General features: G+C 50.6%; 17 pseudogenes; all 17 read left to right on the plus strand.

Moving 5' to 3' along the window:
* Positions 1-4,295: 4,295 nt before the first annotated feature.
* Positions 4,296-4,415, plus strand: LOC130352636 (5S ribosomal RNA; annotated as a pseudogene).
* Positions 4,416-4,699: 284 nt separating this feature from the next.
* LOC130351780 (5S ribosomal RNA) lies at positions 4,700-4,819 on the plus strand (annotated as a pseudogene).
* Positions 4,820-4,901: 82 nt separating this feature from the next.
* On the plus strand, positions 4,902-5,021 carry LOC130325448 (5S ribosomal RNA; annotated as a pseudogene).
* Positions 5,022-6,094: 1,073 nt separating this feature from the next.
* LOC130352892 (5S ribosomal RNA) lies at positions 6,095-6,214 on the plus strand (annotated as a pseudogene).
* Positions 6,215-6,486: 272 nt separating this feature from the next.
* LOC130315974 (5S ribosomal RNA) lies at positions 6,487-6,606 on the plus strand (annotated as a pseudogene).
* Positions 6,607-7,092: 486 nt separating this feature from the next.
* LOC130352262 (5S ribosomal RNA) lies at positions 7,093-7,212 on the plus strand (annotated as a pseudogene).
* Positions 7,213-9,063: 1,851 nt separating this feature from the next.
* LOC130352888 (5S ribosomal RNA) lies at positions 9,064-9,183 on the plus strand (annotated as a pseudogene).
* A 4,677-nt stretch (positions 9,184-13,860) lies between these two features.
* On the plus strand, positions 13,861-13,980 carry LOC130334837 (5S ribosomal RNA; annotated as a pseudogene).
* Positions 13,981-14,252: 272 nt separating this feature from the next.
* Positions 14,253-14,372, plus strand: LOC130353134 (5S ribosomal RNA; annotated as a pseudogene).
* A 284-nt stretch (positions 14,373-14,656) lies between these two features.
* Positions 14,657-14,776, plus strand: LOC130353100 (5S ribosomal RNA; annotated as a pseudogene).
* Positions 14,777-16,247: 1,471 nt separating this feature from the next.
* LOC130320880 (5S ribosomal RNA) lies at positions 16,248-16,367 on the plus strand (annotated as a pseudogene).
* Positions 16,368-16,804: 437 nt separating this feature from the next.
* LOC130315985 (5S ribosomal RNA) lies at positions 16,805-16,924 on the plus strand (annotated as a pseudogene).
* Positions 16,925-18,803: 1,879 nt separating this feature from the next.
* Positions 18,804-18,923, plus strand: LOC130314578 (5S ribosomal RNA; annotated as a pseudogene).
* A 2,686-nt stretch (positions 18,924-21,609) lies between these two features.
* Positions 21,610-21,729, plus strand: LOC130352637 (5S ribosomal RNA; annotated as a pseudogene).
* Positions 21,730-22,215: 486 nt separating this feature from the next.
* On the plus strand, positions 22,216-22,335 carry LOC130352572 (5S ribosomal RNA; annotated as a pseudogene).
* A 2,464-nt stretch (positions 22,336-24,799) lies between these two features.
* On the plus strand, positions 24,800-24,919 carry LOC130318083 (5S ribosomal RNA; annotated as a pseudogene).
* A 1,073-nt stretch (positions 24,920-25,992) lies between these two features.
* Positions 25,993-26,112, plus strand: LOC130314589 (5S ribosomal RNA; annotated as a pseudogene).
* The last annotated feature ends 1,580 nt before the right edge of the window (positions 26,113-27,692 follow it).

Here is a 27,692-nt window from a genome sequence, read left to right on the forward strand (position 1 = left end):
TATACTGTATACTGTGGATTTAAACATCAATAAATCCTTTTCGGAATCGGAGCGGAAGGCGGCAACAGAGCAAAATGTCAACGACACCTGGGATTCCCAGTCAGTCTCCCATGCTGGTACTTACCGGGCCCTAAGCTGGGAAGCAGTCTGCGCTCTGACGCGAGCAGGCGCGTTCAGCTTAGGTTGGCCGTTGACATCTTCTTGTCCTTTATACTGTGCATTTAAGCATCAATAAATCCTTTTCGGAATCGGAACGGAAGGCGGCAACAGAGCAAAATGTCAACGGCAGCCGGGATTCCCAGCCAGTGTCCCATGCCGGTACTTACCAGGCCCTAAGATCTGTACCAGTCTGCGATCTGACGAGAGCAGGCGCGTTAAGCTTAGGATGGCCGTTGACAGCTTCACACCCTTTATACTGTGCATTTAAGCATCAATAAATCCTTTTCCGAATCGGAGCGGAAGGCGGCAACAGATTAAAATGTCAACTGCACACGGGATTCCCAGCCAGTCTCTCATGCTGGTACTTACCAGGCCCTAAACTGGGTAGCAGTCTGCAATCTGACGAGAGCAGGCACGTTCAGCTTAGGATGACCGTTGACAGCTTCACACTTTGTATACTGTGCATTTAAGCATCAATAAATCCGTTTCGGAATCGGAACGGAAGGCGGCAACAGAGCAAAAATGTCAACGGCAGCCGGGATTCCCAGCCAGTGTCCCATGCTGGTACTTACCGGGCCCTAAGCTGGGTAGCCGTCTGCGATCTGACGAGAGCAGGCGCGTTCAGCTTAGGATGGCCATTGACAGCTTCATGCTTTTTATACTGTGCATTTAAGCATCAATAAATTATTTTCGGAATCGGAACGGAAGGCGGCAACAGAGCAAAATGTCAACTGCACCCGGGATTCCCAGCCAGTCTCCCATGCCGGAACTTACTGGGCCCTAAGCTGGGTAGCAGTCTGCGATCTGACGAGAGCAGGCGCGTTCAGCTTAGGATGGCCATTGACATCTTCACGCCTTGTATATTGTGGATTTAAGCATCAATAAATATTTTTATTAATCGGAGAGGAAGGGGGCAACAGAGCAAAATGTCAATGGCACCTTGGATTGCCAGCCAGTCTCCCACGCCGGTATCTGCCGGGCAGCAGTCTGCGATCTGAGGAGAGCAGACACGTTCAGCTTAGGATGGCCGTTGACAGCTTCACACCCTGTATGTTGTGGATTTAAGCATCAATAAATCCTTTTTCGAATCGGAGCGGAAGGCGGCAACAGATTAAAATGTCTACTGCACCCGGGATTCCAGCCAGTCTACCATGCTGAAACTTACCAGGCCCTAAGCTGGGTAGCAGTCTGCGATCTGACGAGAGCAGGCGTGTTCAGCTTAGGATGGCCGTTGACAGCTTCACACTTTGTATACTGTGGATTTAAGCATCAATAAATAATTTTCGGAATCGGAGCAGAAACAGAGCAAAATGTCAACTGCACCCGGGATTCCCAGCCAGTCTCCCATGCTGGTACTTACCAGGCCCGAAGCTGGGTAGCAGTCTGCGATCTGACGAGAACAGGCGCATTCAGCTTAGGATGGCCATAGACATCTTCACACCCTGTATACTGTGTATTTAAGCATCAATAAATCCTTTTCGGAATCGGAGAGGAAGGCGGCAACAGAGCAAAATGTCAACTGCACCTTGTATACTGTGGATTTAAGCATCAATAAATTCTTTTCGGAATCGGAGCGGAAGGCAGCAATAGAGCAAAATGTCAACGGCATCCGGGATTCCCAGTCAGTCTCCCATGCCAGTACTTACTGGGCCCTAAGCTGGGTAGCAGTCTGCAATTTGACGAGAGCAGGTGCGTTCAGCTTAGGATGGCCGTTGACAGCTTCACACTTTGTATACTGTGCATTTAAGCATCAATAAATCCTTTTCGGAATCAGAACGGAAGGCGGCAACAGAGCAAAATGTCAACGGCAGCCGGGATTCCCAGCCAGTGTCCCATGCCGGTACTTACCGGGCCCTAAGGTCTGTACCAGTCTGCGCGTTCAGGCGCGTTCAGCTTAGGATGGCCATTGACAGCTTCATGCTTTTTATACTGTGCATTTAAGCATCAATAAATCCTTTTCGGAATCGGAGCAGAAACAGAGCAAAATGTCAACTGCACCCGGGATTTCCAGCCAGTCTCCCATGCTGGTACTTACCAGGCCCTAAGCTGGATAGCAGTCTGCAATCTGACAAGAACAGGTGCATTCAGCTTAGGATGGCTGTTGACTGCTTCGAATGGCCGTTGACAGCTTCACGCCCTTTATACTGTGCATTTAAGCATCAATAAATCCTTTTCCAAATCGGAGCGAAAGGCGGCAACAGATTAAAATGTCAACTTCACCCGGGATTCCCAGCCAGTCTCCCATGCCAGTACTTACCGGGCCCTAAGCTGGGAAGCAGTCTGCGATCTGACGAGAGCAGGCGCGTTCAGCTTAGTATGGCCATTGACAGCTTCAAGCTTTCTATACTGTGCATTTAAGCATCAATAAATCCTTTTCGGAATCGGAACGGAAGGCGGCAACAGAGCAAAATGTCAACTGCACCCGGGATTCCCAGCCAGTCTCCCATTCCGGTACTTACTGGGCCCTAAGCTGGGTAGCAGTCTGTGATCTGACGAGAGCAGGCGCGTTCTGCTTAGGATGGCCGTTGACATCTTCATGCCTTGTATATTGTGGATTTAAGAATCAATAAATATTTTTATTAATCGGAGAGGAAGGCGGCAACAGAGCAAAATGTCAATGGCACCTTGGATTGCCAGCCAATCTCCCATGCCGGTATCTGCCGGGCAGCAGTCTGCGATCTGAGGAGAGCAGGCACGTTCAGCTTAGGATGGCCGTTGACAGCTTCACACCCTGTATATTGTGGATTTAAGCATCAATAAATCCTTTTCCGAATCGGAGCGGAAGGCGGCAACAGATTAAAATGTCAACTGCACCCGGGATTCCCAGCCAGTCTCCCATGCTGGTACTTATAAGGCCCTAAGCTGGGTAGCAGTCTGCGATCTGACGAGAGCAGGCGCGTTCAGCTTAGGATGGCCGTTGACAGCTTCACACTTTGTATACTGTGCATTTAAGCATCAATAAATCCTTTTCGGAATCGGAACGGAAGGCGGCAACAGAGCAAAATGTCAACGTCAGCCGGGATTCCCAGCCAGTGTCCAATGCCGGTACCTACCGGGCCCTAAGATCTGTACCTGTCTGCGATCTGACGAGAGCAGGCGCGTTAAGCTTAGGATGGCCACAATATACAGGGTGTGAAGCTGTCAACGGCCATCCTAAGCCTGAACGTGCCTGCTCTCCTCAGATCGCAGACTGCTGCCCGGCAGTTACCGGCATGGGAGACTGGCTGGCAATCCAAGGTGCCATTGACATTTTGCTCTGTTGCCGCCTTCCTCTCCGATTAAAAAAATATTTATTGATGCTTAAATCCACAATATACAAGGCGTGAAGATGTCAACGGCCATCCTAAGCTGAACGCGCCTGCTCTCGTCAGATTGCAGACTGCTACCCAGCTTAGGGCCCAGTAAGTACTGGCATGGGAGACTGGCTGGGAATCCCGGGTGCAGTTGACATTTTGCTCTGTTGCCGCCTTCCGTTCCGATTCCGAAAAGGATTTATTGATGCTTAAATGCACAGTATAAAAAGCATGAAGCTGTCAATGGCCATGCTAAGCTGAACGCGCCTGCTCTCGTCAGATCGCAGACTGCTCTAGCTTAGGGCCCGGTAGGTACTGGCATGGGAAACTGGCTGGGAATCCCGGTTGCCGTTGACATTTTGCTCTATTGCTGCCTTCCGCTCCGATTCCGAAAATAATTAATTGATGCTTAAATCCACAGTATACAAGGTGTGAAGCTGTCGACGGCCATCCTAAGCTTAACTCGCCTGCTCTCGTCAGATCGCAGACTGGTACAGATCTTAGGGCCCGGTAAGTACCGGCATGGGACACTGGCTAGGAATCCCGGCTGCCGTTGACATTTTGCTCTGTTGCCGCCTTCCGTTCCGATTCCGAAAAGGATTTATTGATGCTTAAATGCACAGTATACAAAGTGTGAAGCTGTCAACGGCCATCCTAAGCTGAACGCGCCTGCTCTCGACAGATCGCAGACTGATACCCAGCTTAGGGCCTGGTAAGTACCAGCATGGGAGACTGGCTCGGAATCCCGGCTGCCGTTGACATTTTGCTCTGTTGCCGCCTTACGTTCCGATTCCGAAAAGGATTTATTGATGCCTAAATGCACAGTATAAAGGGCGAGAAGCTGTCAACGGCCATCCTAAGCTGAACGCGCCTGCTCTCGTCAGATCGCAGACTGCTACCCAGCTTAGGGCCCGGTAAGTACCAGCATGGGAGACTGGCTGGGAATCCCGGGTGCAGTTGACATTTTGCTCTGTTGCCGCCTTCCGTTCCGATTCCGAAAAGGATATATTGATGCTTAAATGAACAATATAAAAATCAAGAAGCTGTCAACGGCCATCCTAAGCTGAACGCGCCTGCTCTCGTCAGATCGCAGACTGCTACCCAGCTTAGGGCCCGGTAAGTACCAGCATGGGAGACTGGCTGGGAATCCCTGGTGTCGATGACATTTTGCTCTGTTGCCGCCTTCCGTTCCGATTCCGAAAAGGATTTATTGATGCTTAAATGCACAGTATACAAAGTGTGAAGCTGTCAACGGCCATCCTAAGCTGAACGCGCCTGCTCTCGTCAGATCGCAGACTGCTACCCAGCTTAGGGCCTGGTAAGTACCAGCATGGGAGACTGGCTGGGAATCCCGGGTGCAGTTGACATTTTAATCTGTTGCCGCCTTCCGCTTCGATTCGGAAAATTATTTATTGATGCTTAAATCCACAATATAAAGGGGGTGAAGCTGTCAACGGCCATCCTAAGCTGAACGCGCCTGCTCTCGTCAGATCGCAGACTGATACCCAGCTTAGGGCCTGGTAAGTACCAGCATGGGAGACTGGCTGGGAATCCCAGGTGTCGTTGACATTTTGCTCTGTTGCCGCCTTACGCTCCGATTCCGAAAAGAATTTATTGATGCTTAAATCCACAGTATACAGGGAGTGAAGATGTCTATGGCCATCCTAAGCTGAATGCGCCTGTTCTCGTCAGATCGCAGACTGCTACCCAGCTTCGGGCCTGGTAAGTACCAGCATGGGAGACTGGCTGGGAATCCCGGGTGCAGTTGCCATTTTGCTCTGTTTCTGCTCCGATTCCGAAAATTATTTATTGATGCTTAAATCCACAGTATACAAAGTGTGAAGCTGTCAACGGCCATCCTAAGCTGAATGCGCCTGCTCTCGTCAGATCGCAGACTGCTACCAGCTTAGGGCCTGGTAAGTACCAGCATGGGAGACTGGCTGGGAATCCCAGGTGCAGTTGACATTTTAATCTGTTGCCGCCTTCCGCTCCGATTCGGAAAAGGATTTATTGATGCTTAAATCCACAATACACAGGGTGTGAAGCTGTCAACGGCCATCCTAAGCCTGAACGTGCCTGCTCTCCTCAGATCGCAGACTACTGCCCGGCAGTTAGCGGCATGGGAGACTGGCTGGCAATCCAAGGTGCCATTGACATTTTGCTCTGTTGCCGCCTTCCTCTCCGATTAATAAAAATATTTATTGATGCTTAAATTCACAATATACAAGGCGTGAAGATGTCAACGGCCATCCTAAGCTGAACGCGCCTGCTCTCGTCAGATCGCAGACTGCTACCCAGCTTAGGGCCCAGTAAGTACCGGCATGGGAGACTGGCTGGGAATCCCGGGTGCAGTTGACATTTTGCTCTGTTGCCGCCTTCCGTTCCGATTCCGAAAAGGATTTATTGATGTTTAAATGCACAGTATAAAAATCATGAAGCTGTCAATGGCCATCCTAAGCTGAACGCGCCTGCTTTCGTCAGAACGCAGACTGCTACCTAGCTTAGGGCCCGGTAAGTACTGGCATGGGAGACTGGCTGGGAATCCCGGGTGCAGTTGACATTTTAATCTGTTGCCGCCTTCCGCTCCGATTCGGAAAAGGATTTATTGATGCTTAAATGCACAGTATAAAGGGCGTGAAGCTGTCAACGGCCATCCTAAGCTGAACGCGCCTGCTCTCGTCAGAACGCAGACTTCTACCCAGCTTAGGGCCCGGTAAGTACCAGCATGGGAGACTGGCTGGGAATCCCAGGTGTTGTTGACATTTTGCTCTGTAGCCGCCTTCCGCTCCGATTCCGAAAAGGATTTATTAATGCTTAAATCCACAGTATACAGGTTGTGAAGCCGTCTATGGCTATCCTAAGCTGAATGTGCCTGTTCTTGTCAGATCGCAGACTGCTGCCCGGCACGTACGGGCATGGGAGACTGGCTGGCAATCCAAGGTGCTATTGACATTTTGCTCTGTTGCCGCCTTCCTTTCCGATTCCGAAAAGGATTTATTGATGCTTAAATGCACAGTATAAAAAGCATGAAGCTGTCAATGGCCATCCTAAGCTGAACGCGCCTGCTCTCGTCAGATCGCAGACTGCTACCCAGCTTAGGGCCCGGTAAGTACTGGCATGGGAGACTGGCTGGGAATCCCGGGTGCCGTTGACATTTTGCTCTATTGCTGCCTTCCGCTCCGATTCCGAAAATAATTTATTGATGCTTAAATCCACAGTATACAAGGTGTGAAGCTGTCGACGGCCATCCTAAGCTTAACGTGCCTGCTCTTGTCAGATCGCAGACTGGTACAGATCTTAGGGCCCGGTAAGTACCGGCATGGGACACTGGCTGGGAATCCCGGCTGCCGTTGACATTTTGCTCTGTTGCCGCCTTCCGTTCCGATTCCGAAAAGGATTTATTGATGCTTAAATGCACAGCATAAAGTGCGAGAAGCTGTCAACGGCCATCCTAAGCTGAACGTGCCTGCTCTCGTCAGATCGCAGACTGCTACCCAGCTTAGGGCCCGGTAAGTACCAGCATGGGAGACTGGCTGGGAATCCCGGGTGCAGTTGACATTTTAATCTGTTGCCGCCTTCCGCTTCTATTCGGAATATTATTTATTGATGCTTAAATCCACAATATAAAGGGCATGAAGCTGTCAACGGCCATCCTAAGCTGAACGCGCCTGCTCTCGTCAGATCGCAGACTGCTACCCAGCTTAGGGCCTGGTAAGTACCAGCATGGGAGACTGGCTGGGAATCCCAGGTGTCGTTGACATTTTGCTCTGTTGCCGCCTTACGCTCCGATTCCGAAAAGGATTTATTGATGCTTAAATCCACAGTATACAGGGTTTGAAGATGTCTATGGCCATCCTAAGCTGAATGCGCCTGTTCTCGTCAGATCGCAGACTGCTACCCAGCTTCGGGCCTGGTAAGTTCCAGCATGGGAGACTGGCTGGGAATCCCGGGTGCAGTTGACATTTTGCTCTTTTTCTGCTCCGATTCCGAAAATTGTTTATTGATGCTTAAATCCACAGTATACAAAGTGTGAAGCTGTCAACGGCCATCCTAAGCTGAACGCGCCTGCTCTCGTCAGATTGCAGACTGCTACCCAGCTTAGGGCCTGGTAAGTACCAGCATGGGAGACTGGCTGGGAATCCCAGGTGCAGTTGACATTTTAATCTGTTGCCGCCTTCCGCTCCGATTCGGAAAAGGATTTATTGATGCTTAAATCCACAATACACAAGGTGTGAAGCTGTCAACGGCCATCCTAAGCCTGAACGTGCCTGCTCTCCTCAGATCGCAGACTACTGCCCGGCAGTTACCGGCATGGGAGACTGGCTGGCAATCCAAGGTGCCATTGACATTTTGCTCTGTTGCCGCCTTCCTCTCCGATTAATAAAAATATTTATTGATGCTTAAATTCACAATATACAAGGCGTGAAGATGTCAACGGCCATCCTAAGCTGAACGCGCCTGCTCTCGTCAGATCGCAGACTGCTACCCAGCTTAGGGCCCAGTAAGTACCGGCATGGGAGACTAGCTGGGAATCCCGGGTGCAGTTGCCATTTTGCTCTGTTTCTGCTCCGATTCCGAAAATGATTTATTGATGCTTAAATCCACAGTATACAAAGTGTGAAGCTGTCAATGGCCATCCTAAACTGAACGCGCCTGCTCTCGTCAGATCGCAGACTTTTACCCAGCTTAGGGCCTGGTAAGTACCAGCATGGGAGACTGGCTGGGAATCCCAGGTGCAGTTGACATTTTAATCTGTTGCCGCCTTCCGCTCCGATTCGGAAAAGGATTTATTGATGCTTAAATCCACAATACACAGGGTGTGAAGCTGTCAACGGCCATCCTAAGCCTGAACGTGCCTGCTCTCCTCAGATCGCAGACTACTGCCCGGCAGTTACCAGCATGGGAGACTGGCTGGCAATCCAAGGTGCCATTGACATTTTGCTCTGTTGCCGCCTTCCGTTCCGATTCCAAAAAGGATTTATTGATGCTTAAATGCACAGTATACAGGGTGTGAAGCTGTCAACGGCCATCCTAAGCTGAACGCGCCTGCTCTCGTCAGATCGCAGACTGATACCCAGCTTAGGGCCTGGTAAGTACCAGCATGGGAGACTGGCTGGAATCCCGGGTGCAGTTGACATTTTAATCTGTTGCCGCCTTCCGCTCCGATTTGGAAAAGGATTTATTGATGCTTAAATCCACAATATACAGGGTGTGAAGCTGTCAACGGCCATCCTAAGCTGAACGTGTCTGCTCTCCTCAGATCGCAGACTGCTGCCCGGCAGATACCGGCGTGGGAGACTGGCTGGCAATCCAAGGTGCCATTGACATTTTGCTCTGTTGCCGCCTTCCTCTCCGATTAATAAAAATATTTATTGATGCTTAAATCCACAGTATACAAAGTGTGAAGCTGTCAACGGCCATCCTAAGCTGAACGCGCCTGCTCTTGTCAGATCGCAGACTGCTACCCAGCTTAGGGCCTGGTAAGTACCAGCATGGGAGACTGGCTGGGAATCCCGGGTGCAGTTGACATTTTAATCTGTTGCCGCCTTCCGCTCCGATTCGGAAAAGGATTTATTGATGCTTAAATGCACAGTATAAAGGGCGTGAAGCTGTCAACGGCCATCCTAAGCTGAACGCGCCTGCTCTCGTCAGAACGCAGACTGCTACCCAGCTTAGGGCCCGGTAAGTACCAGCATGGGAGACTGGCTGGGAATCCCAGGTGTTGTTGACATTTTGCTCTGTAGCCGCCTTCCGCTCCGATTCCGAAAAGGATTTATTAATGCTTAAATCCACAGTATACAGGTTGTGAAGCCGTCTATGGCTATCCTAAGCTGAATGTGCCTGTTCTTGTCAGATCGCAGACTGCTGCCCGGCACGTACGGGCATGGGAGACTGGCTGGCAATCCAAGGTGCTATTGACATTTTGCTCTGTTGCCGCCTTCCTTTCCGATTCCGAAAAGGATTTATTGCTGCTTAAATGCACAGTATAAAAATCATGAAGCTGTCAATGGCCATCCTAAGCTGAACGCGCCTGCTCTCGTCAGATCGCAGACTGCTACCCAGCTTAGGGCCCAGTAAGTACCGGCATGGAAGACTGGCTGGGAATCCCGGGTGCAGTTGACATTTTGCTCTGTTGCCGCCTTCCTTTCCGATTCCGAAAAGGATTTATTGCTGCTTAAATGCACAGTATAAAAATCATGAAGCTGTCAATGGCCATCCTAAGCTGAACGCGCCTGCTCTCGTCAGATCGCAGACTGCTACCCAGCTTAGGGCCCAGTAAGTACCGGCATGGAAGACTGGCTGGGAATCCCGGGTGCAGTTGACATTTTGCTCTGTTGCCGCCTTCCGTTCCGATTCCGAAAAGGATTTATTGCTGCTTAAATGCACAGTATAAAAATCATGAAGCTGTCAATGGCCATCCTAAGCTGAACGCGCCTGCTTTTGTCAGATCGCAGACTGCTACCTAGCTTAGGGCCCGGTAAGTACTGGCATGGGAGACTGGCTGGGAATCCCGGTTGCTGTTGACATTTTGCTCTATTGCTGCCTTCCGCTCCGATTCCGAAAATAATTTATTGATGCTTAAATCCACAGTATACAAGGTGTGAAGCTGTCGACGGCCATCCTAAGTTTAACGCGCCTGCTCTCGTCAGATCGCAGACTGGTACAGATCTTAGGGCCCGGTAAGTACCGGCATGGGACACTGGCTGGGAATCCCTGCTGCCGTTGACATTTTGCTCTGTTGCCGCCTTCCGTTCCGATTCCGAAAAGGATTTATTGATGCTTAAATCCACAATACACAGGGTGTGAAGCTGTCAACGGCCATCCTAAGCCTGAACGTGCCTGCTCTCCTCAGATCGCAGACTACTGCCTGGCAGTTACCGGCATGGGAGACTGGCTGACAATCCAAGGTGCCATTGACATTTTGCTCTGTTGCCGCCTTTCTCTCCGATTAATAAAAATATTTATTGATGCTTAAATTCACAAAATACAAGGCAGGAAGATGTCAACGGCCATCCTAAGCTGAACGCGCCTCCTCTCGTCAGATCGCAGACTGCTACCCAGCTTAGGGCCCAGTAAGAACCGGCATGGGAGACTCGCTGGGAATCCCGGGTGCAGTTGACATTATGCTCTGTTGCCGGCCTCCGTTCTGATTCCGAAATGGATTTATTGATGCTTAAATGCACAGTCAAAAAAGCATGAAGCTGTCAATGGCCATCCTAAGCTGAACGCGCCTGCTCTCGTCAGATCGCAGACTGCTACCCAGCTTAGGGCCCAGTAAGTACCGGCATGGGAGACTGGCTGGGAATCCCGGGTGCAGTTGACATTTTGTTCTGTTGCCGCCTTCCGTTCCGATTCCGAAAAGGATTTATTGATGCTTAAATGCACAGTATACAGGGTGTGAAGCTGTCAACGGCCATCCTAAGCTGAACGCGCCTGCTCTCGTCAGATCGCAGACTGATACCCAGCGTAGGGCCTGGTAAGTACCAGCATGGTAGACTGGCTGGAATCCCGGGTGCAGTTGACATTTTAATCTGTTGCCGCCTTCCGCTCCGATTCGGAAAAGGATTTATTGATGCTTAAATCCACAATATACAGGGTGTGAAGCTGTCAACGGCCATCCTAAGCTGAACGTGTCTGCTCTCCTCAGATCGCAGACTGCTGCCCGGCAGATACCGGCGTGGGAGACTGGCTGGCAATCCAAGGTGCCATTGACATTTTGCTCTGTTGCCGCCTTCCTCTCCGATTAATAAAAATATTAATTGATGCTTAAATCCACAGTATACAAAGTGTGAAGCTGTCAACGGCCATCCTAAGCTGAACGCGCCTGCTCTCGTCAGATTGCAGACTGCTACCCAGCTTAGGGCCTGGTAAGTACCAGCATGGGAGACTGGCTGGGAATCCCGGGTGCAGTTGACGTTTTAATCTGTTGCCGCCTTCCGCTCTGATTCGGAAAAGGATTTATTGATGCTTAAATGCACAGTATAAAGGACGTGAAGCTGTCAACGGCCATCCTAAGCTGAACGCGCCTTCTCTCGTCAGAACGCAGACTGCTACCCAGCTTAGGGCCCGGTAAGTACCAGCATGGGAGACTGGCTGGGAATCCCAGGTGTTGTTGACATTTTGCTCTGTAGCCGCCTTCCGCTCCGATTCCGAAAAGGATTTATTGATGCTTAAATCCACAGTATACAGGCTGTGAAGCCATCTACGGCTATCCTAAGCTGAATGTGCCTGTTCTTGTCAGATCGCAGACTGCTGCCCGGCAAGTACGGGCATAGGAGACTGGCTGGCAATCCAAGGTGCTATTGACATTTTGCTCTGTTGCCGCCTTCCTCTCCGATTCCGAAAAGGATTTATTGATGCTTAAATGCACAGTATAAAAAGCATGAAGCTGTCAATGGCTATCCTAAGCTGAACGCGCCTGCTCTCGTCAGATCGCAGACTGCTACCCAGCTTAGAGCCCGGTAAGTACTGGCATGGGAGACTGGCTGGGAATCCCGGGTGCAGTTGACATTTTGCTCTGTTGCCGCCTTACGCTCCGATTCCGAAAAGGATTTATTGATGCTTAAATCCACAGTATACAGGGTGTGAAGATGTCTACGGCCATCCTAAGCTGAATGCGTCTGTTCTCGTCAGATCGCAGACTGCTACCCAGCTTCGGGCCTGGTAAGTACCAGCATGGGAGACTGGCTGGGAATCCCGGGTGCTGTTGACATTTTGCTCTATTGCTGCCTTCCGCTCCGATTCTGAAAATAATTTATTGATGCTTAAATCCACAGTATACAAGGTGTGAAGCTGTCGACGGCCATCCTAAGCTTGACGCGCCTGCACTCGTCAGATCGCAGACTGGTACAGATCTTAGGGCCCGGTAAGTACCGTCATGGGACACTGGCTGGGAATCCCGGCTGCCGTTGACATTTTGCTCTGTTGCCGCCTTCCGTTCCGGTTCCGGTTCCGGTTCCGATTCCGAAAAGGATTTATTGATGCTTAAATGCACAGTATACAAAGAGGGAAGCTGTCAACGGACATCCTAAGCTGAACGCGCCTGCTCTCGTCAGATCGCAGACTGCTACCCAGCTTAGGGCCTGGTAAGTACCAGCATGGGAGACTGGCTGGGAATCCCGGGTGCAGTTGACAATTTTATCTGTTGCCGCCTTCCGCGCCGATTCGAAAAAGGATTTATTGATGCTTAAATCCACAATATACAGGGTGTGAAGCTGTCAACGGCCATCCTAAGCCTGAACGTGCCTGCTCTCCTCAGATCGCAGACTGCTGCCCGGCAGATAGCGGCATGGGAGACTGGCTGGCAATCCAAGGTGTCATTGACATTTTGCTCTGTTGCCGCCTTACGCTCCGATTCCGAAAAGGATTTATTGATGCTTAAATCCACAGTATACAGGGTGTGAAGATGTCTACGGCCATCCTAAGCTGAATGCGCCTGTTCTCGTCAGATCGCAGACTGCTACCCAGCTTCGGGCCTGGTAATTACCAGCATGGGAGACTGGCTGGGAATCCCGGGTGCAGTTGACATTTTGCTCTGTTTCTGCTCCGATTCCGAAAATTATTTATTGATGCTTAAATCAACAGTATACAAAGTGTGAAGCTGTCAACTGCCATCCTAAGCTGAACGCGCCTGCTCTCGTCAGATCGCAGACTGCTACCCAGCTTAGGGCCCAGTAAGTACTGGCATGGGAGACTGGCTGGGAATCCCAGGTGCCGTTGACATTTTGCTCTATTACTGCCTTCCGCTCCGATTCCAAAAGAATTTATTGATGCTTAAATCCACAGTATAAAGAGCAAGAAGCTGTCAACGGCCATCCTAAGCGGAACGCGCCTGCTCTCGTCAGATTGCAGACTGCTACCCAGCTTAGGGCCCGGTAAGTACCAGCATGGGAGAATGGCTGGGAATGTCAGGTGTTGTTGACATGTAGCTCTGTAGACATTTTGCTCCGATTCCGAAAAGAATTTATTGATGCTTAAATGCACAGTATACAAAGTGTGAAGCTGTCAACGGCCATCCTAAGCTGAACGCGCCTGCTCTCGTCAGATCGCAGACTGGTACCCAGCTTAGGGCCTGGTAGGTACCAGCATGGGAGACTGGCTGGGAATCCCGGGTGCAGTTGACATTTTAATCTGTTGCCGCCTTCCGCTCCGATTCGGAAAAGGATTTATTGATGCTTAAATCCACAGTATACAGGGTGTGAAGCTGTCAACGGCCATCCTAAGCTGAACGCGCCTGCTCTCGTCAGATCGCAGACTGCTACCCAACTTAGGGCCCGGTAAGTACCAGCATGGGAGACTGGCTGGGAATCCCAGGTGTTGTTGACATTTTAATCTGTTGCCGCCTTCCGCTCCGATTCGGAAAAGGATTTATTGATGCTTAAATCCACAATATACAGGGCGTGAAGCTGTCAACGGCCATCCTAAGCTGAACGCGCCTGCTCTCGTCAGAGCGCAGACTGCTACCCAGCTTAGGGCCCGGTAAGTACCAGCATGGGAGACTGGCTGGGAATCCCAGGTGTTGTTGACATTTTGCTCTGTAGCCGCCTTCCGCTCCGATTCCGAAAAGGATTTATTGATGCTTAAATCCACAGTATACAGGGTGTGAAGCCGTGTACGGCTATCCTAAGCTGAATGTGCCTGTTCTTGTCAGATCGCAGACTCCTGCCTGGCAAGTACAGGCATGGGAGACTGGCTGGCAATCCAAGGTGCTATTGACATTTTGCTCTGTTGCCGCCTTCCTCTCCGTTTCCAAAAAGGATTTATTGATGCTTAAATGCACAGTATACAAGGTGTGAAGCTGTCGACGGCCATCCTAAGCTGAACGCGCCTGCTCTCGTCAGATCGCAGACTGCTACCCAGCTTAGGGCCCGGTAAGTACTGGCATGGGAGACTGGCTGGGAATCCCGGGTGCCGTTGACATTTTGCTCTATTGCTGCCTTCCGCCCTGATTCCGAAAATAATTTATTGATGCTTAAATGCACAGTATACAAGGTGTGAAGCTGTCGACGGCCATCCTAAGCTTAACGCGCCTGCTCTCGTCAGATCGCAGACTGGTACAGATCTTAGGGCCCGGTAAGTACCGGCATGAGACACTGGCTGGGAATCCCGGCTACCGTTGACATTTTGCTCTGTTGCCGCCTTCCGTTCCGATTCCGAAAAGGATTTGTTGATGCTTAAATGCACAGTATAAAGGGCGAGAAGCTGTCAACGGCCATCCTAAGCTGAACGCGCCTGCTCTCGTCAGATCGCAGACTGCTACTCAGCTTAGGGCCCGGTAAGTACCAGCATGGGAGACTGGCTGGGAATCCCAGGTGTCGTTGACATTTTGTTCTGTTGCCGCCTTCCGCTCCGATTCCGAAAAGGATTTATTGATGCTTAAATCCACAAAATACAGGGTGTGAAGATGTCTACGGCCATCCTAAGCTGAATGCGCCTGTTCTCGTCAGATCGCAGACTGCTTCCCAGCTTCGGGCCTGGTAAGTACCGGCATGGGAGACTGGCTGGGAATCCCGGGTGCAGTTGACCTTTTAATCTGTTGCCGCCTTCCCATCCAATTCGGAAAAGGATCTATTGATGCTTTAATCCACAATATATAGGGTGTGAAGCTGTCAACGGCCATCCTAAGCCTGAACGTGCCTGCTCTCCTCAGATCGCAGACTGCTGCCCGGCAGATACCGGCATGGGAGACTGGCTGGCAATCCAAGGTGCCATTGACATTTTGCTCTGTTGCCGCCTTCTTCTCCGATTAATAAAAATATTTATTGATGCTTAAATCCACAATATACAAGGCATAAAGATGTCAACGGCCATCCTAAGCTGAACGCGCCTGCTCTCGTCAGATCGCAGACTGCTACCCAGCTTAGGGTCCAGTAAGTACCGGCATGGGAGACTGGCTGGGAATCCCGGGTGCAGTAGACATTTTGCTCTGTTGCCGCCTTCCGCTCCGATTCGGAAAATGATTTACTGAGGCTTAAATGAACAGTATAAAGGGCGTGAAGCTGTCAACGGCCATCCTAAGCTGAACGCGCCTGCTCTCGTCAGATCACAGACTGCTACCCAGCTTAGGCCCGGTAAGTACCAGCATGGGAGACTGGCTGGCAATCCAAGGTGCTGTTGACATTTTGCTCTGTTGCCGCCTTCCTCTCCGATTCCGAAAAGGATTTATTGATGCTTAAATACACAGTATAAAAAGCATGAAGCTGTCAATGGCCATGCTCAGCTGAACGCGCCTGCACTCGTCAGATCGCAGACGGCTACCCAGCTTAGGGCCCGGTAAGTACTGGCATGGGAGACTGGCTGGGAATCCCGGGTGCAGTTGACATTTTGCTCTGTTGCCGCCTTCCGCTCCGATTCCGAAAAGAATTTATTGATGCTTAAATCCACAGTATACAAGGTGTGAAGCTGTCGACGGCCATCCTAAGCTTAACGCGCCTGCTCTCGTCAGATCGCAGACTGGTACAGATCTTAGGGCCCGGTAAGTACCGGCATGAGACACTGGCTGGGAATCCCGGCTGCCGTTGACATTTTGCTCTGTTGCCGCCTTCCGTTCCGATTCCGAAAAGGATTTATTGATGCTTAAATGCACAGTATTAAGGGCGAGAAGCTGTCAACGGCCATCCTAAGCTGAACGCGCCTGCTCTCGTCAGATCGCAGACTGCTACCCAGCTTAGGGCCAGGTAAGTACCAGCATGGGAGACTGGCTGGGAATCCCCGTTGACATTTTGCTCTGTTTCTGCTCCGATTCCGAAAATTATTTATTGATGCTTAAATCCACAGTATACAAAGTGTGAAGCTGTCAACGGCCATCCTAAGCTGAACGCGCCTGCTCTCGTCAGATCGCAGACTGCTACCCAGCTTAGGGCCCGGTAAGTACCAGCATGGGAGACTGGCTGGGAATCCCAGGTGTTGTTGACATTTTGCTCTGTAGCCGCCTTCCGCTTCGATTCCGAAAAGGATTTATTGATGCTTAAATCCACAGTATACAGGGTGTGAAGATGTCTACGGCCATCCTAAGCTGAATGCGCCTGTTCTCGTCAGATCGCAGACTGCTTCCCAGCTTCGGGCCTGGTAAGTACCAGCATGGGAGACTGGCTGGGAATCCCGTGCGCAGTTGTCATTTTGCTCTGTTTCTTCTCCGATTCCGAAAATTATTTATTGATGCTTAAATCCACAGTATACAAAGTGTGAAGCCGTCTACGGCTATCCTAAGCTGAATGTGCCTGTTCTTGTCAGATCGGAGACTGGCTGGCAATTCAGGGTGCTATTGACATTTTGCTCTGTTGCCGCCTTCCTCTCCCATTCCGAAAAGGATTTATTGATGCTTAAATGCACAGTATAAAAAGCATGAAGCTGTCAATGGCCATCCTAAGCTGAACGCGCCTGCTCTCGTCAGATCGCAGACTGCTACCCAGCTTAGGGCCCGGTAAGTACTGGCATGGGAGACTGGCTGGGAATCCCGGGTGCCGTTGACATTTTGCTCTATTGCTGCCTTCCGCTCCGATTCCGAAAATAATTTATTGATGCTTAAATCCACAGTATACAAGGTGTGAAGCTGTCGACGGCCATCCTAAGCTTAACGTGCCTGCTATTGTCAGATCGCAGACTGGTACAGATCTTAGGGCACGGTAAGTACCGGCATGGGACACTGGTTGGGAATCCCGGCTGCCGTTGACATTTTGCTCTGTTGCCGCCTTCCGTTCCGATTCCGAAAAGGATTTATTGATGCTTAAATGCACAGTATAAAGTGCGAGAAGCTGTCAACGGCCATCCTAAGCTGAACGTGCCTGCTCTCGTCAGATCGCAGACTGCTACCCAGCTTAGAGCCCGGTAAGTACCAGCATGGGAGACTGGCTGGGAATCCCAGGTGTCGTTGACATTTTGCTCTGTTGCCGCCTTACTCTCCGATTCCGAAAAGGATTTATTGATGCTTAAATCCACAGTATACAGGGTGTGAAGATGTCTGCGGCCATGTTAAGCTGAATGCGCCTGTTCTCGTCAGATCGCAGACTGCTACCCAGCTTCGGGCCTGGTAAGTACCAGCATGGGAGACTGGCTGGGTATCCCGGGTGCTGTTGACATTTTGCTCTGTTTCTGCTCCGATTCCGAAAATTATTTATTGATGCTTAAATCCACAGTATACAAAGCGTGAAGCTGTCAACGGCCATCCTAAGCTGAACGCGCCTGCTCTCCTCAGATCGCAGACTGCTGCCCGGCAGTTACCAGCATTGGAGACTGGCTGGCAATTCAAGGTGCCATTGACATTTTGCTCTGTTGCCGCCTTCCTCTCCGATTAATAAAAATATTTATTGATGCTTAAATCCACAATATACAAGGCGTGAAGATGTCAACGGCCATCCTAAGCTGAACGCGCTTGCTCTCGTCAGATCACAGACCGTCACCCAGCTTAGGGCCCAGTAATTACCGGCATGGGAGACTGGCTGGGAATCCCGGGTGCAGTTTACATTATGCTCTGTTGCCGCCTTCCGTTCCGATTCTGAAAAGGATTTATTGATGCTTAAATGCACAGTATAAAAAGCATGAAGCTGTCAATGGCCATCCTAAGCTGAACGCGCCTGCTCTCGTCAGATCGCAGACTGCTACCCAGCTAAGGGCACAGTAAGTACCAGCATGGGAGACTGGCTGGGAATCCCGGGTGCAGTTGACATTTTAATCTGTTGCCGCCTTCCGCACCGATTCCGAAAAGAATTTATTGATGCTTAAATGCACAGTATAAAAAGCATGAAGCTTTCAATGGCCATCCTAAGCTGAACGCGCCTGCTCTCGTCAGATCGCAGACTGCTCTAGCTTAGGGCTCGGTAGGTACTGGCATGGGAGACTGGCTGGGAATCCCGGTTGCCGTTGACATTTTGCTCTATTGCTGCCTTCCGCTCTGATTCCGAAAAGAATTTATTGATGCTTAAATCCACAGTATACAAGGTGTGAAGCTGTCGACGGCCATCCTAAGCTTCACTCGCCTGCTCTCGTCAGATCGCAGACTGGTACAGATCTTAGGGCCCGGTAAGTACCGGCATGGGACACTGGCTGGGAATCCCGGCTGCCGTTGAAATTTTGCTCTGTTGCCGCCTTCCGTTCCGATTCCGAAAAGGATTTATTGATGCCTAAATGCACAGTATAAAGGGCGAGAAGCTGTCAACGGCCATCCTAAGCTGAACGCGCCTGCTCTCGTCAGATCGCAGACTGCTACCCAGCTTAGGGCCCGGTAATTACCAGCATGGGAGACTGGCTGGGAATCCCGGGTGCAGTTGACATTTTGCTCTGTTGCCGCCTTCCGTTCCGATTCCGAAAAGGATATATTGATCTTTAAATGCACAATATAAAAATCAAGAAGCTGTCAACGGCCATCCTAAGCTGAACGCGCCTGCTCTCGTCAGATCGCAGACTGCTACCCAGCTTAGGGCCCGGTAAGTACCAGCATGGGAGACTGGCTGGGAATCCCAGGTGTCGTTGACATTTTGCTCTGTTGCCGCCTTCCGTTCCAATTCCGAAATGGATTTATTGATGCTTAAATGCACAGTATACAAAGTGTGAAGCTGTCAACGGCCATCCTAAGCTGAACGCGCCTGCTCTCGTCAGATTGCAGACTGCTACCCAGCTTAGGGCCTGGTAAGTGCCAGCATGGGAGACTGGCTGGGAATCCCAGGTGCAGTTGACATTTTAATCTGTTGCCGCCTTCCGCTTCGATTCGGAAAATTATTTATTGATGCTTAAATCCACAATATAAAGGGGGTCATGCTGTCAACGGCCATCCTAAGCCTGAACGTGCCTGCTCTCTCTTTAGATCGCAGACTACTGCCCGGCAGTTACCGGCATGGGAGACTGGCTGGCAATCCAAGGTGCCATTGACATTTTGCTCTGTTGCCGCCTTCCTCTCCGATTAATAAAAATATTTATTGATGCTTAAATTCACAATATACAAGGTGTGAAGATGTCAACGGCCATCCTAAGATGAATGCGCCTGCTCTCGTCAGATCGCAGACTGCTACCCAGCTTAGGGCCCAGTAAGTACTGGCATGGGAGACTGGCTGGGAATCCCGGGTGCAGTTGACATTATGCTCTGTTGCCGCCTTAAGTTCCGATTCCGAAAAGGATTTATTGATGCTTAAATGCACAGTATAAAAAGCATGAAGCTGTCAATGGCCATCCTAAGCTGAACGCGCCTGCTCTCGTCAGATCGCAGACTGCTCCCCAGTTTAGGGCCCAGTAAGTACCGGCATGGGAGACTGGCTGGGAATCCCGGGTGCAGTTGACATTTTGCTCTGTTGCCGCCTTCCGTTCCGATTTCGAAAAGGATTTATTGATGCTTAAATGCACAGTATAAAAATCATGAAGCTGTCAATGGCCATCCTAAGCTGAACGCGCCTGCTTTCGTCAGATTGCAGACTGCTACCTAGCTTAGGGCCCGGTAAGTACTGGCATGGGAGACTGGCTGGGAATCCCGGTTGCTGTTGACATTTTGCTCTATTGCTGCCTTCCGCTCCGATTCCGAAAATAATTTATTGATGCTTAAATCCACAGTATACAAGGTGTGAAGCTGTCGACGGCCATCCTAAGCTTAACGCGCCTGCTCTCGTCAGATCGCAGACTGGTACAGATATTAGGGCCCGGTAAGTACCGGCATGGGACACTGGCTGGGAATCCCGGCTGCCGTTGACATTTTGCTCTGTTGCCGCCTTCCGTTCCGATTCCGAAAAGGATTTATTGATGCTTAAATCCACAATACACAGGGTGTGAAGCTGTCAACGGCCATCCTAAGCCTGAACGTGCCTGCTCTCCTCAGATCGCAGACTACTGCCCGGCAGTTACCGGCATGGGAGACTGGCTGGCAATCCAAGGTGCCTTTGACATTTTGCTCTGTTGCCGCCTTCCTCTCCGATTAATAAAAATATTTATTGATGCTTAAATTCACAATATACAAGGCGTGAAGATGTCAACGGCCATCCTAAGCTGAACGCGCCTGCTCTCGTCAGATCGCAGACTGCAACCCAGCTTAGGGCCCAGTAAGTACCGGCATGGGAGACTTGCTGGGAATCCCGGGTGCAGTTGACATTTTGCTCTGTTGCCACCTTCCGTTCCGATTCCGAAAAGGGTTTATTGATGCTTAAATGCACAGTATAAAAAGCATGAAGCTGTCAATGGCCATCCTAAGCTGAACGCGCCTGCTTTCGTCAGATCGCAGACTGCTACCTAGCTTAGGGCCCGGTAAGTACTGGCATGGGAGACTGGCTGGGAATCCCGGTTGCCGTTGACATTTTGCTCTGTTGCCGCCTTACGCTCCGATTCCGAAAAGGATTTATTGATGCTTAAATGCACAGTATAAAAAGCATGAAGCTGTCAATGGCCATCCTAAGCTGAACGCGCCTGCTCTCGTCAGATCGCAGACTGCTACCCAGCTAAGGGCACAGTAAGTTCCAGCATGGGAGACTGGCTGGGAATCCCGGGTGCAGTTGACATTTTAATCTGTTGCCGCCTTCCGCTCCGATTCCGAAAAGGATTTATTGATGCTTAAATGCACAGTATAAAAAGCATGAAGCTTTCAATGGCCATCCTAAGCTGAACGCGCCTGCTCTCGTCAGATCGCAGACTGCTCTAGCTTAGGGCTCGGTAGGTACTGGCATGGGAGACTGGCTGGGAATCCCGGTTGCCGTTGACATTTTGCTCTATTGCTGCCTTCCGCTCCGATTCCGAAAAGAATTTATTGATGCTTAAATCCACAGTATACAAGGTGTGAAGCTGTCGACGGCCATCCTAAGCTTAACTCGCCTGCTCTCGTCAGATCGCAGACTGGTACAGATCTTAGGGCCCGGTAAGTAGCGGCATGGGACACTGGCTGGGAATCCCGGCTGCCGTTGACATTTTGCTCTGTTGCCGCCTTCCGTTCCGATTCCGCAAAGGATTTAATGATGCTTAAATGCACAGTATACAAAATGTGAAGCTGTCAACGGCCATCCTAAGCTGAACGCGCCTGCTCTCGACAGATCGCAGACTGATACCCAGCTTAGGGCCTGGTAAGTACCAGCATGGGAGACTGGCTGGGAATCCCGGCTGCCGTTGACATTTTGCTCTGTTGCCGCCTTCCGTTCCGATTCCGAAAAGGATTTATTGATGCCTAAATGCACAGTATAAAGGGCGAGAAGCTGTCAACGGCCATCCTAAGCTGAACGCGCCTGCTCTCGTCAGATCGCAGACTGCTACCCAGCTTAGGGCCCGGTAAGTACCAGCATGGGAGACTGGCTGGGAATCCCGGGTGCAGTTGACATTTTGCTCTGTTGCCGCCTTCCGTTCCGATTCCGAAAAGGATATATTGATGCTTAAATGCACAATATAAAAATCAAGAAGCTGTCAACGGCCATCCTAAGCTGAACGCGCCTGTTCTTGTCAGATCGCAGACTGCTACCCAACTTAGGGCCCGGTAAGTACTGGCATGGGAGACTGGCTGGGAATCCCGGTTGCCGTTGACATTTTGCTCTATTGCTGCCTTCCGCTCCGATTCCGAAAATAATTTATTGATGCTTAAATCCACAGTATACAAGGTGTGAAGCTGTCGACGGCCATCCTAAGCTTAACGCGCCTGCTCTCGTCAGATCGCAGACTGGTACAGATCTTAGGGCCCGGTAAGTACCGGCATGGGACACTGGCTGGGAATCCCGGCTGCCGTTGACATTTTGCTCTGTTGCCGCCTTCCATTCCAATTCCGAAAAGGATTTATTGATGCCTAAATGCACAGTATAAAGGGCGAGAAGCTGTCAACGGCCATCCTAAGCTGAACGCGCCTGCTCTCGACAGATCGCAGACTGCTACCCAGCTTAGGGCCCGGTAAGTACCAGCATGGGAGACTGGCTGGGAATCCCAGGTGTCGTTGACATTTTGCTCTGTTGCCGCCTTCCGCTCCGATTCCGAAAAGGATTTATTGATGCTTAAATCCACAGTATACAGGATGTGAAGATGTCTACGGCCATCCTAAGCTGAATGCGCCTGTTCTCGTCAGATCGCAGACTGCTACCCAGCTTCGGGCCTGGTAAATACCAGCATAGGAGACTGGCTGGGATTACCGGGTGCAGTTGACATTTTGCTCTGTTTCTGCTCCGATTCCGAATTTTTTTTATTGATGCTTAAATCCACAGTATACAAAGTGTGAAGCTGTCAATGGCCATCCTAAGCTGAACGCGCCTGCTCTCATCAGATCGCAGACTGCTACCCAGCTTAGGGCCTGGTAAGTACCAGCATGGGAGACTGGCTGGGAATCCCGGGTGCAGTTGTCATTTTAATCTGTTGCCGCCTTCCGCTCCGATTCGGAAAAGGATTTATTGATGCTTAAATCCACAATATACAGGGTGTGAAGCTGTCAACGGCCATCCTTAGCCTGAACGTGCCTGCTCTCCTCAGATCGCAGACTGCTGCCCGGCAGTTACCGGCATGGGAGACTAGCTGGCAATCCAAGGTGCCATTAACATTTTGCTCTGTTGCCGCCTTCCTCTCCGATTAATAAAAATATTTATTGATGCTTAAATCCACAATATACAAGGCGTGAAGCTGTCAACGGCCGTCCTAAGCTGAACGCGCCTGCTCTCGTCAGATCGCAGACTGCTACCCAGCTTAGGGCCTGGTAAGTACCAGCATGGGAGACTGGCTGAGAATCCCGGGTGCAGTTGACATTTTAATCTGTTGCCGCCTTCCGCTCCGATTCGGAAAAGGATTTATTGATGCTTAAATGCACAGTATAAAGGGCATGAAGCTGTCAACCGCCATCCTAAGCTGAACGCGCCTGCTCTCGTCAGATCGCAGACTGCTACCCAGCTTAGGGCCCGGTAAGTACCAGCATGGGAGACTGGCTGGGAATCCCAGGTGTCGTTGACATTTTGCTCTGTTGCCGCCTTACGCTCCGATTCCGAAAAGGATTTATTGATGCTTAAATCCACAGTATACAGGGTGTGAAGATGTCTACGGCCATCCTAAGCTGAATGCGCCTGTTCTCATCAGATCGCAGACTGCTACCCAGCTTCGGGCCTGGTAAGTACCAGCATGGGAGACTGGCTGGGAATCCCGGGTGCAGTTGACATTTTGCTCTGTTTCTGCTCCGATTCCGAAAATTATTTATTGATGCTTAAATCCACAGTATACAAAGTGTGAAGCTGTCAACGGCCATCCTAAGCTGAACGCGCCTGCTTTCGTCAAATCGCAGACTGCTACCCAGCTTAGAGCCTGGTAAGTACCAGCATGGGAGACTGGCTGGGAATCCCGGGTGCAGTTGACATTTTAATCTGTTGCCGCCTTCCCCTCCGATTCGGAAAAGGATTTATTGATGCTTAAATCCACAATATACAGGGTGTGAAGCTGTCAACAGCCATCCTAAGCCTGAACGTGCCTGCTCTCCTCAGATCGCAGACTGCTGCCCGGCAGTTACCGGCATGGGAGACTGGCTGGCAATCCAAGGTGCCATTGACATTTTGCTCTGTTGCCGCCTTTCTCTCCGATGAAAAAAATATTTATTGATGCTTAAATCCACAATATACAAGGCGTGAAGATGTCAACGGCCATCCTAAGCTGAACGCGCCTGCTCTCGCCAGATTGCAGACTGCTACCCAGCTTAGGGCCCAGTAAGTACCGGCATGGGAGACTGGCTGGGAATCCCGGGTGCAGTTGACATTTTGCTCTGTTGCCGCCTTCCGCTCCGATTCCGAAAAGAATTTATTGATGCTTAAATCCACAGTATACAAGGTGTGAAGCTGTCGACGGCCATCCTAAGCTTAACGCGCCTGCTCTCGTCAGATCGCAGACTGGTACAGATCTTAGGGCCCGGTAAGTACCGGCATGGGACACTGGCTGGGAATCCCGGCTGCCGTTGACATTTTGCTCTGTTGCCGCCTTCCGTTCCGATTCCGAAAAGGATTTATTGATGCTTAAATGCACAGTATACAAAGTGTGAAGCTGTCAACGGCCATCCTAAGCTGAACGCGCCTGCTCTCGTCAGATCGCAGACTGCTACCCAGCTTAGGGCCCGGTAGGTACCAGCATGGGAGACTGGCTGGGAATCTCAGGTGTTGTTGACATTTTGCTCTGTAGCTCTGTAGACATTTTGCTCCGATTCCGAAAAGGATTTATTGATGCTTAAATCCACAATATACAGGGTGTGAAGCCGTCTACGGCTATCCTAAGCTGAATGCGCCTGTTCTTGTCAGATCGCAGACTGCTGCCCGGCAAGTACGGGCATGGGAGACTGGATGGCAATCCAAGGTGCTATTGACATTTTGATCTGTTGCCGCCTTCCTCGCCGATTAAAAAAAAATATTTATTGATGCTTAAATCCACAGTATACAAGGCGTGAAGATGTCAACGGCCATCCTAAGCTGAACGCGCCTGCTCTCGTCAGATCGCAGACTGCTACCCAGCTTAGGGCCCGGTAAGTACTGGCATGGGAGACTGGCTGGGAATCCCGGGTGCCGTTGATATTTTGCTCTATTGCTGCCTTCCGCTCCGATTCCGAAAATAATTTATTGATGCTTAAATCCACAGTATACAAGGTGTGAAGCTGTCGACGGCCATCCTAAGCTTAACGCGCCTGCTCTCGTCAGATCGCGGACTGGTACAGATCTTAGGGCCCGGTAAGTACCGGCATGGGACACTGGCTGGGAATCCCGGCTGCCGTTGACATTTTGCTCTGTTGCCGCCTTCCGTTCCAATTCCGAAAAGGATTTATTGATGCCTAAATGCACAGTATAAAGGGCAAGAAGCTGTCAACGGCCATCCTAAGCTGAACGCGCCTGTTCTCGTCAGATTGCAGACAGCTACCCAGCTTCGGGCCTGGTAAGTACCAGCAAGGGAGACTGGCTGGGAATCCCGGGTGCAGTTGACATTTTGCTCTGTTTCTGCTCCGATTCCGAAAATTATTTATTGATGCTTAAATCCACAGTATACAAAGTGTGAAGCTGTCAACGGCCATCCTAAGCTGAACGCGCCTGCTCTCGTCAGATCGCAGACTGCTACCCAGCTTAGGTCCTGGTAAGTACTAGCATGGGAGACTGGCTGGGAATCCCGGGTGCAGTTGACATTTTAATCTGTTGCCGCCTTCCGCTCCGATTCGGAAAAGGATTTATTGATGCTTAAATCCACAATATACAGGGTGTGAAGCTGTCAACGGCCATCCTAAGCCTGAACGTGCCTGCTCTCCTCAGATCGCAGACTGCTGCCCGGCAGTTACCGGCATGGGAGACTGCCTGGCAATCCAAGGTGCCATTGACATTTTGCTCTGTTGCTGCCTCCCTCTCCGATTAATAAAAATATTTATTGATGCTTAAATCCACAATATACAAGGCGTGAAGCTGTCAACGGCCATCCTAAGCTGAACGCGCCTGCTCTCGTCAGATCGCAGACTGCTACCCAGCTTAGGGCCTGTAAGTACCAGAATGGGAGACTGGCTGGGAATCCCGGGTGCAGTTGACATTTTAATCTGTTGCCGCCTTCCGCTCCGATTCGGAAAAGGATTTATTGATGCTTAAATGCACAGTATAAAGGGCATGAAGCTGTCAACGGCCATCCTAAGCTGAACGCGCCTGCTCTCGTCAGATCGCAGACTGCTACCCAGCTTAGGGCCCGGTAAGTACCAGCATGGGAGACTGGCTGGGAATCCCAGGTGTCGTTGACATTTTGCTCTGTTGCCGCCTTACACTCCGATTCCGAAAAGGATTTATTGATGCTTAAATCCACAGTATACAGGGTGTGAAGATGTCTACGGCCATCCTAAGCTGAATGCGCCTGTTCTCGTCAGATCGCAGACTGCTACCCAGCTTCGGGCCTGGTAAGTACCAGCATGGGAGACTGGCTGGGAATCCCGGGTGCAGTGTACATTTTGCTCTGTTTCTGCTCCGATTCCGAAAATTATTTATTGATGCTTAAATCCACAGTATACAAAGTGTGAAGCTGTCAACAGCCATCCTAAGCTGAACGCGCCTGCTTTCGTCAGATTGCAGACTGCTACCCAGCTTAGAGCCTGGTAAGTACCAGCATGGGAGACTGGCTGGGAATCCAGGGTGCAGTTGACATTTTAATCTGTTGCCGCCTTCCCCTCCGATTCGGAAAAGGATTTATTGATGCTTAAATCCACAATATACAGGGTGTGAAGCTGTCAACAGCCATCCTAAGCCTGAACGTGCCTGCTCTTCTCAGATCGCAGACTGCTGCCCGGCAGTTACCGGCATGGGAGACTGGCTGGCAATCCAAGGTGCCATTGACATTTTGCTCTGTTGCCGCCTTCCTCTCCGATGAAAAAAATATTTATTGATGCTTAAATCCACAATATACAAGGTGTGAAGATGTCAACGGCCATTCTAAGCTGAACGCGCCTGCTCTCGTCAGATCGCAGACTGCTACCCAGCTTAGGGCCCAGTAAGTACCGGCATGGGAGACTGGCTGGGAATCCCGGGTGCAGTTGACATTTTGCTCTGTTGCCGCCTTCCGCTCCGATTCTGAAAATAATTTATTGATGCTTAAATCCACAGTATACAAGGTGTGAAGCTGTCGACGGCCATCCTAAGCTTAACGCGCCTGCTCTCGTCAGATCGCAGACTGGTACAGATCTTAGGGCCCGGTAAGTACCGGCATGGGACACTGGCTGGGAATCCCGGCTGCCGTTGACATTTTGCTCTGTTGCCGCCTTCCGTTCCGATTCCGAAAAGGATTTATTGATGCTTAAATGCACAGTATACAAAGTGTGAAGCTGTCAAAGGCCATCCTAAGCTGAACGCGCCTGCTCTCGTCAGATCGCAGACTGGTACAGATCTTAGGGCCCGGTAAGTACCGGCATGGGACACTGGCTGGGAATCCCGGCTGCCGTTGACATTTTGCTCTGTTGCCGCCTTCCGTTCCAATTCCGAAAAGGATTTATTGATGCCTTAATGCACAGTATAAAGGGCAAGAAGCTGTCAACGGCCATCCTAAGCTGAACGCGCCTGTTCTCGTCAGATCGCAGACTGCTACCCAGCTTCGGGCCTGGTAAGTACCAGCAAGGGAGACTGGCTGGGAATCCCGGGTGCAGTTGACATTTTGCTCTGTTTCTGCTCCGATTCCGAAAATTATTTATTGATGCTTAAATCCACAGTATACAAAGTGTGAAGCTGTCAACGGCCATCCTAAACTGAACGCGCCTGCTCTCGTCAGATCGCAGACTGCTACCCAGCTTAGGTCCTGGTAAGTACTAGCATGGGAGACTGGCTGGGAATCCCGGGT

The sequence above is a fragment of the Hyla sarda genome, chromosome 1 (genome assembly GCF_029499605.1).
Source record: "Hyla sarda isolate aHylSar1 chromosome 1, aHylSar1.hap1, whole genome shotgun sequence".
Classification (NCBI taxonomy): Eukaryota; Metazoa; Chordata; class Amphibia; order Anura; family Hylidae; genus Hyla; species Hyla sarda.